General features: G+C 34.7%; 1 non-coding gene across 1 annotated transcript; it reads left to right on the top strand.

Annotated features, from left to right (window-relative positions):
• Positions 1-301: 301 nt before the first annotated feature.
• LOC146922453 (small nucleolar RNA R71) lies at positions 302-408 on the top strand. The gene has a single exon (XR_015013011.1). It is a non-coding gene; the product is annotated as a small nucleolar RNA R71 (small nucleolar RNA).
• Positions 409-715: the final 307 nt, after the last annotated feature.

Raw genomic sequence — 715 nt, 5'->3', positions numbered from 1 at the left:
TATTTCGGATATGCACGGAGTGGTTCACAAGCGGGATAGTTCGGGATGAAGTATCGAAGAAGGCTGGACAATTAGGTTTACATGTCCTTTGCATGTATTTTGTACATGCCGATGGTAGTGGTATTGTTTCGATGTATAGACTAGTAGTTTTATAACTTGTTCAAGAGAAATTTTTTTATTATTGTAAATTTTAATGTATCCGGTACTAAGTTTAACGCACATGCTAGATATCATAGGTAATTTCTAGTATGGTGTTACACGAAGCTCATTGTAAAAGTCTTTCATTTGAATGCACACATGTATCCCATGACGAGGACACCTTCTCAATAACTCCCTAAACCTTTCCCAAGCTTCAAAAAGTGTTTCTTCATTTGTTTGTTTGAAAGAGGTTATGTCATTCCTCTTTCTAGCATTAAGGGTAAGAGAAAAATATTTTACCAAGAACTTATCTGCAAGTTATCTACAAGTTGAGATAGAATTAGGTTCCGAGAGAATTTAACCAAGATTTGGCTCTACCATTAAGAGAATATGGGAGCTTGTAACAACCCGTTTTTCTCTAGAATTTTTTAATTATTTAGCATGTGTTTTATATTTGCTTGCACGTGATTATTTGTCTCTGTGCGTATTTTATTCGGAATTAGTGGATTTTGGGTTAAGAAGGGTATTTTAGTCATTTTAGACACATGGGTATTTTGGTCATTTATTGAGCAAGGGT

The sequence above is a fragment of the Medicago sativa genome, chromosome 5, assembly GCF_051527215.1.
Source record: "Medicago sativa cultivar Bolivia chromosome 5, Bolivia_mono, whole genome shotgun sequence".
NCBI lineage: Eukaryota > Viridiplantae > Streptophyta > Magnoliopsida > Fabales > Fabaceae > Medicago > Medicago sativa.
The sequence above is the reverse complement of the archived record's forward strand: the minus strand, read 5'-3'. Positions and strand labels throughout refer to the sequence as shown.